This window comes from Panthera onca, chromosome A1 (assembly GCF_046562875.1).
Source record: "Panthera onca isolate mPanOnc1 chromosome A1, mPanOnc1 haplotype 2, whole genome shotgun sequence".
In the NCBI taxonomy this organism is placed as follows: Eukaryota; Metazoa; Chordata; class Mammalia; order Carnivora; family Felidae; genus Panthera; species Panthera onca.
Window position 1 is genome coordinate 178,354,278 of NC_138339.1, and position 15,576 is coordinate 178,369,853.

Here is a 15,576-nt window from a genome sequence, read left to right on the forward strand (position 1 = left end):
GCACCTGGGTGACTCGGTTGGTCAGTTAGGCATCCGACTCTTGATTTTGGCTCAGGTCATGATCTCCTAGTTGTGAAATAAAGTCTTGCCTCTGACTCTGCACCGAGCATGGTGCCTGCTTAAGATTTTTTCTCACCCTCTGCCCTCTCCCCTGCTTGTGCACTCTCTCTCTCTCAAATAATAAATAAATAAATAAATAAATAAATAAATAAATAAACGACTTATTTTTTATTTTTTATTTTTTGCGGTAGAACTCAGAAAAGGATAGGCTGCCATTCACCCATTTGGGAAGGACGGGGGAAAGTAAAAAAGATAAGAAGGAATTAGTGCTTATATCAACTGCATTAGTGCATTACTGCTTGTTTAATTATTTAATCATCTACTTATGTATGCTACCTGCTTTGTCCTATAGTATACTATTAAAGATGAAAAATATTAAATCAGCGTATTTATAGTTAACTGTTACTAACTCTGTGGCCTTAGAATTTACTGGTATGCACATAAAATTGGCCTTAAGATAGAGTAACATCTATTAACTTGAAACCAATGAAATAACTGCACATATAAAGGGAGGGATTATAAACAATATCAGCAGAGATAGAAATACTGGACAAATGTGGGCGGAGCATGGTGTGAAGTGGAATCATCTAGGGATACTCTCCCTGGCAAATTGCTATGAAATTTTGATATCCACATTCTTCCTTCCAGAGTATATTGCCACCATCTCTGCAAACATTTTTGCTGCCCTTAATTTATTACTATGTGAGAGTCATTTTGAATATATCAAACAGAATGTAATACAGGTGTAGGACTTTTGACTTTGATCACCATGCAGATTTGATTATAAGCATCTGGGTACAGCACTGTAATGTCTTGGAAACAATTTGTTGTCATATATGACCAGATTGTGCACTAATTTGAGTGTGGATGATATGTAAAGTTTGCCTCTATTTGTTGGGTCTCATTACTAGCCGCTATTTTAAGACTTTGATGTTACTTCTAAGAATCACCTCTGTAAAATTAGGTTTGCATTTAAGCCAGCTGGAATTATTCAGGAATAGATTTCAGACAGGCAAAGAACAGCTGGAATACTGTTCTTCCTACATGGGGTGCCAGGGAAGATGTATGGTTGGGTGTCATACAAGTATAGGAGGTGTTCAATGGCAGATGCCTGTTTTTTAAAAATAATACGATGTAGCAGAATAATGTTGATATATTACGCCTGAACTTTTCTTTTCCTTCAAAAATAGAGTGTTCTAATGATATCTGTCTAATAATAGCCTGAGTTTTTAAGATTTTAATTGAAGAATAAAATACATTAAAAGTTATGGAAGTCGTACGTGGGGAGTTTATTTTTCCAAAGTAAACATGTCCATATATGTAATCAACACAGTGATCAAGAACCCGAGGACATCAGTGGCAAAACTCAGGGCATTTCCAGTTATCCACACTCATCTCCAAAGATAATCACTATCCTAATTTCTAGCATCGTGGGTTAGCTTTTACCAGTTTTAAAACTTCTATAATTGAAATTTTACAATTTTTACTTTTTTGTCTGGCTTCTTTCTGGCAATATTATGTGTGTGTTATTTAATCACATTACTGCATGTAACATGTTTTGTTTTCTTTTTTTGCCTTTATGTTATTATATAATATTGCATTGTGTCCTCATCCCAAAATATATGTGCTCTACTATTGCAGGAGAGTTGTTCATATCCGTTTTGGGGTGATAACAAATAATGCTTCAATAAATATACATATATATCATTTTTGTCATATTTTTATTCATTTGTGATTGAAATGTGCCAGGGAGTAGAAGTGCTGGTTCTGGAAGGTACATAATCATCTAATTTATAAGATACTGCTGTGAAAAGGAGTAAAGGAAACTTGATTTAAAATAGAGTCAAGAAGCCATGAAGGGAGAGGTCTTATGCAGGTACCATTTGTTTCAACTCACGTGACCAGTAGGAAGAAGGAAGATTTCTACATGCCTCAGTAACAGCAAACTGCCCACCACTGACAGCCAGTGAGAAACTGCCATAAACTCAAACTCTCATTCTCTTCCAATGAAATGTTCAAAATAACCCTCTGTATTCCTCCTAGAACCTAATAAAATCTAGCGTCCTCTTTGTCTCTTTGGACTTGCCTGTGGTTTGCCATAGTTTGCTTGTCCTGAATTGCAATTCCTCTGCTATTCTTGAATAAACTCATCTTTGCTTAATTAGCAAATTACCATTTGTTTTATTTAAGATTGACATTGCTAAATAGTTTTTCATAATGATTGGATACATATAGAATCCTACCAGGTTCGGCATAAATATTACCACCATATCCACAATTTGTTATTTGTTAGGTTTCTGAATTTTATTAATTTCTGTTGGCATGTTTACCATTGGGATTTAAATTGGATTTTTCTGATGGCTCACAAGTTTGAGTAACTTTTTTCATGTCTCAAGGATATTTTACATATTCTTTTTTCTCAAGTGCCAATTTTCCATCAGCTTCATTGTTGATGCTATAGCTTCTTGGATTTCAAAATACTTAGATTTCCATATGAACTTTAATTTTTTTTATATTTATTTATTTTTGAGAGACAGAGAGAGACAGAGTGTGAGCAGGGGAGGGGCAGAGAGAGAGAGAGAAAGACACAGAATCTGAAGAGGCTCTAGGCTCTGAGTTGTCAGCACAGAGCCCGATGCAGAGCTGGAACTCACAAGCCATGAAATCGTGACCTGAGCTGAAGTCGGACGCTTAACCGACTGAGCCACCCAGGCGCCCCATATGAACTGTAGAATGTACTTTGCCATATTCCAAAAGAAAACAAAACAAAATTCTGTGATTTTGAGAATGCCTTCAATCTATAGAGAAATTTTGGGAGAATTGACACCTATAAACATTCAGTATTCCAATTCATGAACATGTATAGTGAAAGCATTTATGCTTCATTCATTTTCTGTATTTTGTAGTTTTCTAAGTGGAATGTTTGAACAATGTTCATTAGGTTTATTTCTAGGTATTGAAGTTTCTTGAGGGTATGGTGAATGGTCTCATTTATTAATTTCATTTTGAATTATTATTATTTTTTTAAAGTTTATTTATTTTTGAGAGATAGAGACAGAGCGTGAGTGGGGGAGGGGCAGAGAGAGAGGGAGACACAGAACTTGAAGCAGGCTCCAGGCTCTGAGCTGTCAGCACAGACCCCAGCCTGTCATGGGGCTCAAACTCATGAGCTATGAGATCATGACCTGAGCCAAAGTCAGACACTCAACCAACTGAGCTACCCAGGTGCCCCAATTTTAAATTATTTTAATGATATATTGAGCTTCATTTGAATTCATTCAGCACACTTCATAAATTAAATTATTGATACCAATTGTTTTGGGCAGATTATTTTGAAATTTTTATGTATAGTATCTTGAGTCTGGAAAAATGACATTTTCATCTTTTCCTCTTTAATCTTTGTGTTCTCCATTTCTTAGTCTTGCATTATTGCATTGGATAAGAGTTAGTTTTAAAGACAAGTTGTGAGAATGGACATTTTGTTTCCATTCTTAGGGAAAAAAACCCTACCGTTGAATATATTGAATGCTGACAATTTTTGATAGTTACATGTAGGAAGCAGAATTCTATAAGGGTCCCAAGGTTTCTGGCTCCTGATATACATACACCTCCCGTTTATTTTAAAAAAAAGCACCCTAACTTTGTTTTAATCTAGTTTGCTAACAGATTTTATCACCAGTGAATGTTAAATTATATCACATTAGTTGTCTGTACCTCTTGAGATAATCTTTTTTTCATTTTCTCTTTATGTTTTGAGTTAAAGTTTTGTAACTCTTACCTTCTCTTGGAATTAAACTTCACTTGGTCACGAAACTTAAATTATTCTTTTCACATATAGCTTGATTCAGTTTGCTAATATATTGGTTAGGATTTTTCATCTATGATTATGATAGAGGTTGCCTGCTGATTCTCATTCTCTTGATATCTTTATCAGATTTTGGAATCAAGAATTTGCTGACCTCATAAAGCCAAGGGGGAAAGAAATATGTGTATGTGTATAATTTGGCAAAGAAAACATCTTGGATTTGATAATTAGAAATATTTAGTTATATATTTATGTTTTAGTAGATACTGGACTACCCAGTTTTTCTATTATTTATTCTGGTTGGAATGTTCTTTAATTTTTGTCTCGGCAGCCCATAATCTGTGAAAGCCAAAATTTGTGCTCAGCTTCTTAGCCCATTATCAGTTACTTTCTGTTGGAATTTCCAGCTCCCACTTAAATTTGGCAAATGCTTTGAAATAATTCCTTTCACATTTTCTATTGAACTATCAAATGAAAACAAAAATAAAATAAAATACTGCCTTATGTTAAAAAGTATATTCATTACAAAGAGTTTATCAGTAGTAAATTTAGTTGTAATTGACTGTATTTCTAACCTGAACCCATGTTGGCTTGAACTAGTTTTGGTTGATGTTAATTAGTGAAGAAAAGCGTAATTAAAAAATTTTTTAATGATGATTTTTGAGAGAGAGAGAGAGAGAGAGAGTGTGCGCGGGGGAGGGGCAGACAGAGAGGGAGACAAGGCATCCTAAGCAGGCTCCAGGCTTTGAGCCATCAGCACAGAACCCAATGCAGGGCTAGAATTCAGGAAACATGAGATCATGACCCGAACCAAAGTCTGACGCTTAACCAACTGAGCCACCCAAGTGCCCCCAAAAGAGTAATTTTGTATCTCACCACTACTCTGCTTTTGTTCCTTAATTCTGGGAGAAGAGTGATTACCTGGACACATCCTCCACAATTAACTTTGCTACCTAAGCATCTCCAAATTTTCTTACTCAAAAGTTGTTTATTCATAAGAGCATTGCTCTCACAGTCAAGGGAACCATAAATTCCAACTGTGTGGGGTGACAACAGATGATCAAATAAATAAATGATGAATAAATCTTAGCAGATACCATCATGAATAGATTCTAAGGAACAAGGATTATATGTTCACTCTTCACCAATGCCTTAGCACTATGGAAGATCCCAGGATTACATGGAACCTCTGGGGAGACCAAGGTTAGGCTAAATTGACTGATAAACTCCTAAATTCATTGAGATTAAATTTCCACCAACTGACAATTTAAAGATTAAATTGGATTACAGAGAAGATTTTAAAAGTTACATTTTTGGACACTTGAGTTAGAGATCTATAATCACACCACACATATATGTACACACACAACTTGTTTTTATTATAAATATTGAATATAGCATTTCTATTATTTGTGTTTTTTTCCAGTTAAATCCTCACAGTCTCATTTCCATTTTAGTACATATAGATCTGTATCATTCTTTTGAAATACCTCTGAGTGTTTTATAACATAGGCATAATATATTTTATCTAACAATCACCCTAGAGATGGGTGCTAGGAGCATTTCCTGTTTTTATTATCACAGATGATATTGCAAGATGTTTAGTAACTGCTTCTTTTATTTCTGTAGGAAAAGTGGATTTCTGGTCAAAAGGAATATGCATTCGTGACTATCAGATAATTCCCTAGATTCAATAAACAACTGATGATTGTTTTCCAAAATTTATTGAGAACTTCATTTTTACTATTTTTTCTGTAGTCAGTAATTAGCTACATTAAATCTAAACTAAGTTATATATGGAGAAAATTATTCTTCATTTCAGGTAAAATAAGAGGGACTGTTTATATTTTTACATACTGTGCTCTGTTTTAATAGTTAATCTTGGTCTTTTTTAAAAATTCTTCAGTTCTACAATTAAGGTTACTACTAAGCCTTTCAATAAACAGAGTTCCCTAATGACAGATTTCTAGTCTCAATAGTCTTCCTTTGCTCCAGGACATGTTACTAATTACATATCTTGTTTATTTAAATCTTTAGCAGCCTAAATAATACTTTCTAAGGAGATTAACTATGAACACCTTGAACAATAAGTTCTCAGCACAAGCATCTAATTTAACTTTACTAAATATTCACATTTTAGTTGCTTATAACTGGCAACTATCTGATGTTTCAAATGCTTCTTCCTGCATCAGTGTGAACATCAAGATGTGATAAACTCAAACTTAACTAAAAATTTGTAAAATGATGATGTATTTTACCCAAGAATAATTTCTATTTTTTAGTTTTTTTTAATGTTTATTTACTTTGGAAAGAGAGAGACAGAGCGTGAGTGGGGGGAGGGACAGAGAGAGAGGGAGACACAATCCAAAGCAGGGTCCAGGCTCTGATGTGTCATCACAGAGCCCTACACAGGGCTCGAACTCAGGCACTCTGAGATCATGACCTGAGCCGAAGTCAGAAGCTTAACTGATGGAGCCACCCAGACACCCCTACCCAAGAGTAATTTCTACTTGTTATCAACTTCACAAATAAATATTAGATCTAAAATGAACATCTGTTTATGGTAAAGTGGCTAATAAAAAATGCCTGCAGTTAGAATGGAGGAAATATTTTCACATTTCTTCTAGCATTTTAATGAAAAGTTTATATGAAATATAGCAATTTTCATGAGGATATTTACATGCAGTGTTGTAAATGCTTGATTTGAAATATTTTGCTAAAATTTGTGTCCTCTTTTTTTCTGCGTAATCATTCATAATATAATTAAACAATATGAGAATGTTATTTTTGAGATCTACTTTATGAATGGAAACAATATTTCAAAAGATAGTATATTATTTGTTTGTTTCAATGCTGTTTAAGGATCACTTCAATACCTATAGTTACTATGCCAAATAAAGAATGACTTTGTGTTAAGATGAAACAGAGGCCATATCTCCATTGATCTCAGCAAATATAATTCACCAAGTATTATAAGAAATAAACCTGCTGTCATGGAACAAGTTAAGAGAATAAGAGTGTTAATGATTAATAGTAAATATAGGACATAAAAACAAAAGTTCTGACATCTATACCAACCAGTTTTATGTGTTGGTGACAATTTAATTTTTGTATCAGTAAATAAGTGGAATAGTTCATCTTGTATGAGTGTCACATTCTCTTAGCTTACATGGTTGCTATGTACAATTTTATGTATGATTTATCAAATATTTAGTACTTAGATAGGAGCCTGAATAGGGAGATAGCATGGAGACTGTTCAGGATTGAGTCTGAGGAGATCCTGATCAAGACACCTGAGTAGAATTCCAGAAAGGACTATAAGTTCAAGTGTTTCTCATGTTAATAGAATAGTGCCTTTGTTTAGTAGAGTAGCTCAGTTAGTTTCAGATTTGAAGGAAAATAGAGTGAAGAAAATCTTTGTTATTTTCTGAAGCAAAGAAAAGTGTTTGAAATATGTAAGTTGGACAATGTCTAAGGAAGGGAATTGAAAATTAAACCTAAGGACAGAAAGTGCCAACACCCAAATTTTTAAATGTTAAAAGTGGAACTTCTTGGTTCATTATCACCAGAAAAGGACAGGCAGTACAGACAGTAAGCCAGAATATGCAAATAGAAGTGTCACAATGATCTCTTTTCTATGGAAATGGCCACCACAAAATATTTAGCTCCTACATGGAAGATTTTGAAAAAAAAAATAGCAAGTCAAGACTAAAGACCTGTAGAGAACAAAAACCTGAAGCTATCTTTTTACTTTTTCTTTTTCCTTTCTTCAATTTTACCTCATTATCCTTTCACCTTTACAAAAATCACTTTGCAATTCTCTCTGTTTTAGAACACTAAGTATGTACAGATAAAAACATCAAGACTTGGGAAAGCTTAAAGCCTTAAGACTCACAAAATATATGTATAAAAATCAAACTTAAAAAAAAGTAATGGGAATTAGCTGTCTGACCTATTTTCTAAACTTTCTTTAATAGGGAAAAAAAGAAGTTAGCCAAGTGAGTAAGGTTGAGACTTTGAAAAGAAAAAATACTTTCATGTTATCCTCCCAATACCTATGCAGCATCAAGATAATGTGAAAGACTGATTAAGAGCATGATTTTATTCAGCTTTATTGCACAGGAAGAATGCCCTTTAAAGAGGAAGCCCTCAAAGAAAAAGAGGGGACCTAGAGTTTTATACAGACAGATAAACAAGGGAGTTATCTTTGAACTCATGAGAGTCCATGGACAGTAAGTTATATGGAGAAGGGTGGTTCTTTTGAGGTTAGCTCTTTTTGGAACACAAAAGTGTGGGAGGAGATGTTTTTTACCATCACTAATCCTTGGGAGCACAGAGCCCAAGTTAAATTCAATTTTCACCACTTTATATGACTATTAAATCTCTATTTAACTACAAAAGTACCTTTAACTGTATTGTCTATTGTTTTGTTCAATATTCATTGAATAAGGTCCCAAGTGATAAATTCCTTTTAAAAGTCATTTCTAAAAAAATAATACTAATTATCCTGAGGAATTGATTTTTTCTTTTATTACACAACAAAAGTTATATAAAACCATTATAGTTTTATTTGTACCTAAACTGAGAGCTAAATTGAATGCTCAGTTACAGTGACTATATATGTATTCTCATATACATATATATCTATGACTCATATATATGATGGTATATATGGTTCTCTGTTATTCCTATAGTATTATTTATAAACATTCTGTATTAGCAGTTTTATTGTTTGAACATATTTTTAAACATCCTGATCTTTTTGGAGGGAAGCAACTTAGACACAATACACTTAGCTCAATGACAAAACAGTTCCTTATACTTTTATACCTGTTCAGATGTCAGCAACAAGCAAATATTCATGGAGATGAGAAAAGTAACTGATACTTGATTGCCTCCTGTATACCAAGTAAGGTTTATATACAGTATCTCATTATCTCTGTGAGATCACATTACCCTTAGAAGTGTAACTCAAATTGTGGCCTGAATTATTTTTGTAAACTGATAGAAAGTGCATATTCTCAGGCCACATCCCAGATTAAAAACAAAACAAAACAAAACAAAAAACAAAACAGTTAAACAAAACAAAACCCAACTTCTCTGGAATCTGTGGCTCAACAGGTTATCCAGGTGAGTCTTCTAAAACTAAAATTTGAGAAACACTACTTTATACCATTGTACTTTTCAGGAAAAAGTTCAGAAATACTAAGCAACCAGCCCAATTCCATGTTCTCTAGTGAGTTACAGAATGTGAGTGGTTAATGAAATCAGCAAACTTCCTTTTTTCATCAGAAACTCCTGCATCTCCTTTAACTCTCCACATCTAAATACACCAACCTAAATACATAAACTTGTACCCTTACACTCTCTCCCTCCTTTCACATGGGAAAAGGGATACAGTGTCTTAACTGTACAGAGCCCTAGGCTCTGTATTTATTTTCTTCTACTTTCTCTGGATGAACGTTATTGATTGTTACTACTTTTTTCTCTATTTTTTTCTTTATTGTGTATTATCGACATTTAAGCATATTTGAGATTTTCTCATAGGATAAACCCTATTTCACCAAATAGCACTGGCTATCACCCAGTTGCATAATCCATAGTTTGAGGAGTTATTTTGGATTCCTCATTCCATTCACTCATGTATTTAGTAAATATACATTGAACTATATGTTCAAGATGTTCTTATAAATACCTGTGTAATGTTTTTTCTCTAATTATTCCTAATCAGTTTCCATGTATCACCTTGCCATCATTAAGCTTATTTTTTTTTCAGCATCTAGAATGAAAAAAAAAAGATAAAATCCATCATCACATTCTTAGCCTAAATTTTTTAAATATCATTCTGTTGACCTTGTGAGGAAGTAAATATTCTTGGAAGACCTTCTGTATTTGGTTTTGAATGCCTTTTTGTATTCAAAATTATCCCCATTTCTTCTTTCTGTCCAACTCCAATGGAATCCATTATTTAAAATCAGCACTTTATTTACCTCTAAATCTTCTCTCAAAATGAAAAAAAAAAACTTAAAAAATTAAAATGTGTTAAATATTGTATTTAGTTCATTATTAGGATGGTGTTTTAACCAGTTTAATAAAGAATCCAAAGAACAGATGTACTTACAGTTCAGGAATTTCAAAACGACTGTGAAAATAGACACAATAAAGGATGTTTACATGGTGATAGATGAAAGTCATTTGAACAGACTGTTGGACAGAATTTTACACATCTATTGCCAGTAATTATTTTTCACTGCTATCAGATACTTACAAGTTATGGAGTTGTAAAATAGTTCCAATGAAAGGAAAGAGTAACATTGAACAACCTTGAAGATTGTGTTGTACAGAGCACACAGAAAATAATTTTTTTCCTACACCTAGTAGACTACCAACTCCAAAGAGTTACCCTGTCTGTTCAAAAGACATTTTCCTAAAAACTATTAAGGTGTGTTCCTTATAATAGATATAAAATTATTCATGAAAAATTAGATGATCTCTTCCAAATTTTTCCCTACAACCCACACCTCTCTTTTGAGATTTAAATCAATGCATCTAATTCCTCCATTAGATAGTCCATGTGCATACACACAGACACCTCAAATATAGCATTATCAAAACTTATGTTTCCATCAGAATAGTTATTTCTTTAGTATTCTAGACCTGTTAATGATTCTGTGTACTCACTGAGTTTATGTTTCAACAAACTACCTAGACTCTTAAGATTTAAATCTATGTATCATACTAGGTCTAGTTCATTTATAAGTTATTTTTAATTTATAGACTTAATATTGTTTATGTTATAGTACCTAGCATTTATATGGTAACAACTGTGAAATTTCTATATGATACACATGATTCTGTCATTTTCTGCCTTTCAAATCTTACATAATTAGAAATCCTATTGATCCATTAAGCCCCATCTCAGTGATCTACTCTGTGAAGCTTGTCTTAAGTCAACCCCAGTCTACTCCACTCTTTACCCCCTTCCACACTAAGGGGGATGGCTAATTTCAACCTTTGTGCTACCACAATATTTGGCATTTGGCACATTTTGCTACTATGGTACTTCACATGCTTCACTGGAATTAATTTTGATTAAAATTCTGTTTCCTTGGGGCTCCTGGGTGACTCAGTTGGTTAAGTGTCCAACTTTGACTCAGGTCATGGTCTTGCAGTTGTGGGTTAGAGCCCTGAGTCAGGCTCTGTGCTGACAGCTTAGAGCCTGGAACCTACTGCAGGTTCTGTATTTCCCTTTCTCTGCCCCTCACCTGCTCGTGCTCTCTGTCTCTCAAAAATACATAAACTTTAAAAAGTTAGAAAAAAAAGTCTGTTTCTTTTAGTAATCTGTAAGATTTCAGTAGATAGGAAACTTATACCTTTTGTTTTTGAAACTCAGGTTGCTAACACTACCACAAATCAATAAAAGTGAATAATATAATGGTGCAAATAAACCAATTTCTCTTACTTTTTAAAAAGAGAACTATCTGTATTTACCTTCTGTTGGAGGATAAAAGTCTCCTTTACAGGATGATATAGTAGTAGGAAAATAAAAGTTAACCTACATTTTTTGAAGTTTCAAATTTTCTTTCAATCTCATAAACCATAATGATGAAAGAACATATATGGAGTTCAAGGTTGTGATTGGTGCCAGACCATGACCAACAGCTTTTTGCTTAAAGTGGGTCTGGTGAATGTTTCAATCACTACAGAATATAAGACATCAAAGGAGATTTTATCTTGAAATACTGTTTTCTAAACAGTACAGTCAAATGATTTATTTTTCTTTTTCAACAAAGTAGTATCAAATTATAGTGTAATAACACAGCATAGAGACATCTCTGATGGTGAGTGTCACCAAGTTTGTGGACTCATAGCTTTAAGAGCTAGCTGATGGCTTTGTTGCCTCCTAACCCATCTCTCTTAAAGATTGCGGAAAAAGTGAAAAGTATAAACACATTTTACAGAAAATGAAATATTTTTTGAGGCAGAATGGCAGAATGTATTTGTGTTTTATAAAAAAAAAAAAGAAAAAAAGTAAAACAAAACCATGAAAAACTAGACTTCCTAACAAGTTGGCTTTTCCCCATAGGTCTGACCACTGACTTGCACAAAGCAGAGTTTGACTGATTTTGTTCTCTATGTTCTTTTCTTCATTATCTTTGCTAGCACAGTCAAGTCCTTACTTCATCCTTCCGAACTTCAGCAGGAGTATAAGTTTTGTACATTTAGAAATTGATCAGCCTGTTTGGTCAGAGATGGAATAAGAAAATGTGATTTCAAACTCCATCAGCATTTTATGGGGTATATTGTCCAAAACATTAGTATTTGTGAGATTTCACAAATATTAGATAAAATTGAACAGGTTCCTTTTAGAGATTTTTTTTAGATTACTAAATCTGATGTGCTTTCCAAAGGTGGGAAGAGCACAGCTCCGCTTTTCAGTCATCTTTGATGACGCAACCCTTTTCTTAAGAAGCAATTCCAGACATTTTATGGAGTGTAATAATAAATAATATTCTATCCATATAATCTTGTTTTGAAAAAAACAAAACTGTCTTATTTTTTAGTCTATAGTATTGTTGGTTTCTTATCATTGTTTCACCTTGTATACTTTTTGTTCAGATAAATAGAACTAGAATGATAAATATGATGTGTAGCACTTTACATGCACAGGTATGTTTTTCCAGTGTTCACTGGTTAATACTAATCGTGGCCAGGCTAATTTTTCTGTAGATTTGCCCAAAGACTTTTGGACTTGCTTTTCATGTAATCTGAGCAATCATTGAACTCACAATTGATCAGTGATCAAGTATAAACTTTTGCTGAACATTAGGAAAATATATATGTAGATAGAAGATAGAAAATAGTGAAATACATGGATAGATAATATTAATAGCTTTTAATTTATTAAGTGTTTATCATATAAGAGTATCACTTATATGATCTTATTTATTATTCAGAAGAACCATGGGCTAAGATACCACTATTACCTCCATGTCATAGATGAGGAGACTTAAAATTCTATAAGTTTGGTGATTTGACTGTAGCTTCCTAGCAAGCAACAGAGCAAGACTGGGATTGAGGGCACTGACCCTGGAGCCCACACTCCCCAGTGATCAATGGCTGGGTTTCCCATACCAGCCCTGTTTAGAGGCAGGAATAATTGATTTAGGGCCTCAGCAATGAACTAGGTTTTGGAGTGGTTCAAGTCTAGTGCAAAACCATTGAAGAGATGAGACAGGATGCCTGCTGCCCAATTCACTTGGCATCCTTGATGTGAGAAAAGGAAACTCTCCTGAGTTGCCAGTTTGTTTCCATGTCTGTCCACAAGGAATTCTTGTTATGTGAAGTGGAGCAAGGGTAGAGATAAGATGAATATAGATTCCCCGTTCTATGAAATTTGGAGTGCTCTTTTAACAACCTTAGCTCTCAGGCTATTGGGACATTGCCAGAACGATGCAAAGTTCCAATTTTTCGATCCCTTCTACAGGGCTGCCCCAGTACACTCACAGAGACTAAAGGAGTACTTCTTCAAACACTATGAGTAAAGGGACATCCCAGACAGTTCTAAAAGTTTGGTTATGGTTTTGAAATATGAACAAATCCTAAGAAAAAAATCAGGCCAACATTCAAAATTCTTTGTACACACTTTCCAAAAAAAATATGCTGGTTATCTAACCATCCCCAAAGAGAAGTTGGTTTCTATACAAATTTCTTCTGTTTATAATATTTTTCTAGAAGTTCAGGCTTTAAAAATACTACAGTGTCTCATCAGTTATGAATACTAAACATTCTTAAATATGAAACTTATAATGTTATCTTTTGAAATCAGTATTTTCCCAATCTCCATTCTCTTTCAATTTATTCACTGTCCGAATTCTTAAAATAGTACTGTTGCTCCACTACCTTTTTCTGTCTCAACTTACAATAACTCTGTTATTCTTCCTCCTGCTAATTTGCTGAAACTACTGTCTTTGAGAGCTCAATTCACCAACGACCTACTAATTAACAAATTCAATGGTCTCTTCTAAGTCCTTACTCAACAAGACCTCTCCACGGCAATCAAAATCACAGACCACTTGTTCCTTCTTGAAAAGCTCTTATAACTGGAAGAAGAAAATGACTATTTCTTCCCCATAGAGAGATTTGGGAGAAAAATGGCCCTTGGCTAAGAATTTAATCAAGTACTTATAAGAAGTAATTTCAAAGCCTCCACCTGGTCTTAGTGTAGCTAAGGTAGCAGGCTGTAAGAGATATATGGGTCAGCATTAGCTCATTTGTTATTCCAGGTAGACCTGAAATAGCACATTTAAAAAGGGAGGGTGGGAGGATGAAGGAAGGGAAGCATCACCATACTGCCTAGTAATGAGACCATGCTAACTCCATTACAGTTATGTGAACTTGTGAGTTGAGGCAAGTGGAAAATTGTTTATATTTTCTGTTTAGATTTGGCACTATTTGAGAAGACTATGCATGTATACAGGTGCACATGAGAGAGACACACACACAGAGATTTTCAATATATTACAATTGGAGAATTGGAGGGACAGAACATCTGTGATGCCATCTGACCTTTGGAAAACAACTGGAGGGTACAGTAAAGTGCTCAAGGCCACTCCTGAGTTGCATGAAGGAACTCTGATAAATAGGCAATTTCTCAGTATTCCATTAAGGCCCACATGTTATTCTAGCCTGAATGTGATGAGAGTAGTGACATTTAATCCGAGATGAGATCAATCTCTACAGATTGACTGTAGAGGAAGAAAACTTTGCTAAAACCAGTGTAAAAAACAAGGGGACATCAATAAAGATGATAAACTATTAATTTAGGTATTTGTCTCTTTTCTCTTTCAATTTTTGAACTCGTGGAATGGAAGTATTTTGCTTTATATCCTCTTTTAACTTCATTGTCTCTTCCAGGGAGGTCTGATATTGTTTATATGTTTACTACTCAATAAACATTTTAGAATTGAATTGAGCTAAACATACACATATATGCAGTAAATTAGTCATTCACTAAGTTTTATATTAACCTATATAAATTTATTATGTAAAATGAAAGAAATGTGAAAGTAGATTGTATGGACTATATTAATATTAAATATACGAAAATTATATGAAAATATAATTAAATAGTATAAGTTAATAGACAATGAAATAGTATAAGTTGCTATTTTTTTATTCAATTTATTGTACTTAAACAAAAACAAAAAGAGTTCACTCATGTCTCCTACCCCTCACCCTCTACCTCTGGAAACTACTACTCTGTTCTCTGTGTCTATGGCCAAGGACATTTATTTATTTATTTACTTACTATTTACAGATTGCACTTATAAGAGAGGTCATCAGAATATATGTTTTTCTTTGACTTACTTCAATTAGCATAGTGCCCTTGAGGTACATCCATATTGTCAGAAATGACACAATTTCATTCTATTTTTATGGCTGAATAATATTCCATTGTGTGTGTGTGTGTGTGTGTGTGTGTGTACCACATCTTTATCTAATTCATCCATCAGTGGACACTCATGTTGTTTTCATATCTTGACTATTGTAAATAATGCTGCAGTGAACATGGTGTACATGTCTTTTTGAGTCAGCAGTTTGTTTTCTTTAGATAAATACCAAAAAATGGAATGGCTGGATCATATAGTAGTTTTAATTTTAAAATTTTTGAGGAACATCCATACTGTTTTTCATAACGGATGCACCAA

The 15,576-nt window shown here is 33.8% G+C and overlaps 2 long non-coding RNA genes across 4 annotated transcripts in view; one reads left to right on the top strand and one right to left on the bottom strand.

Moving 5' to 3' along the window:
* Nucleotides 1-3,983, bottom strand: part of LOC132681928 (uncharacterized) — a 48,733-nt gene extending 44,750 nt beyond the window's left edge. For all 3 annotated transcript variants that reach the window (XR_009611329.2, XR_009611328.3, XR_009611330.3), the window contains exon 1: nt 3,839-3,983. This is a non-coding gene — a long non-coding RNA (uncharacterized LOC132681928). The remainder of the gene's footprint in view (nt 1-3,838) is intronic.
* LOC132681929 (uncharacterized) overlaps nt 1-15,576 on the top strand; it is a 292,491-nt gene that overhangs the window by 2,044 nt on the left and 274,871 nt on the right. The window lies entirely within an intron of this gene.